The sequence below is a fragment of the Dendroctonus ponderosae genome, unplaced genomic scaffold, assembly GCF_020466585.1.
Source record: "Dendroctonus ponderosae isolate FM_Combo_2020 unplaced genomic scaffold, Dpon_F_20191213v2 Dpon_F_20191213_3, whole genome shotgun sequence".
In the NCBI taxonomy this organism is placed as follows: domain Eukaryota; kingdom Metazoa; phylum Arthropoda; class Insecta; order Coleoptera; family Curculionidae; genus Dendroctonus; species Dendroctonus ponderosae.
In genome coordinates, this window is record NW_026018508.1 from 16304005 (window position 1) to 16305395 (window position 1391).

Sequence of the window (1391 nt, forward strand, 5' to 3'; positions counted from 1 at the left end):
TGACCGAAATATTACCGGTAATGTGCCGAAAAGTCATTCAAAATTACCGCAAAACGATTGAGGCCTGTACTGCCCTGCTAAGACAAGAAGTCGTAACTGCAATTTTTCACTTTTTCAGCTTATGCGGTATACTGGTATAACAGAGTTTGCTTTACCTCGCAGACAAGGTCTGGAATTCGTATCATCTTTAGAATACGGTTTTTCAATGATATTCATATGTCCTATCTGCAAAAATCTACCAGATCAGGTCAAAAAGTCGTATTGATAATTACCAAGTCAGATTGTCGCATCTGATTAAAAATATTTCAATTACGACATTTTGGCTTGGTATCTGTACTAAGTCGTAATGATCAAAAAGTCATATTGATAATAATTATTAATTCTTTTTGCCGTATGACGTATATGCAAGTGTGGTTAGAGATATTTTGTTGTTCATGGTATTTTAATATTCTGTTGATATAGCGAACAAGGCAAGTATCTTATATTTAACTATTTCACATTCAAATGTTAGTTTTACTGGCCCTACACAAGGAATTAGCTCAAAAAATGTCCACATATAGAGCTATTGATAATTCACACGATCCAGATTTTACTGTGGAGTCTGAATTGCCAAATCAATCACGAAAATTCACAAAACAAGGAAAAGTACGAAAACTGACAAGTTACAGCAAGTCATTACAGGAAAGACAGAAACTGAAAAGAGAGGAAAAAATTGCACAGCATGACGTGCAAGAAACATGCAAGGAAAATTGTGCAAAAAAATGCACCCAACAATTGACATATGGAGACAAAATGCTATAAATAAAGAATTCTAGGAAATGACCCATGAACAACATCGTCGGTTAAATTTACCACGTTAAAAAAAATCGATAAAAAAGGAAAACTGAAGATGGAGACTTCAGGCGAAGTAATAGAATTAACTACTATTTAAAAGCTAATACAGGGAATGATGTAAGACTTTGCAAAACATTTATTTTGCCAGTTTTGGGCTATCAAGTTTATAACGGTAGAATAGTTAGAGATGTTCTGAATCAAACTGATTCAAAATGTATGTTTGTCAAATCATTAAAGACAGGGCATCCATCTCAAAAAAAAATTGAGAGAGAACACGTAGTTTGTCATATTAATTCTTTTAATCCAAGCATATCGCATTATAGAAGGAAACACGCCCAAAATCGAAAATATGTGCCCAGTGATATTAACATTAAATTGATGCATGCAAATTTTCTACAAAAGTACCCCGAAATGAAAGTTTCATACGAACTTTACCGCCAACAAGTAGCTGAGATGAATGAATAGTGCTGGCAATGCGAAACATTCAACCTTCACTCCAAAAACTTAAAACATGATAAAGAAAATACTGATCCCGACTGCGATGATTGCCAAAAATG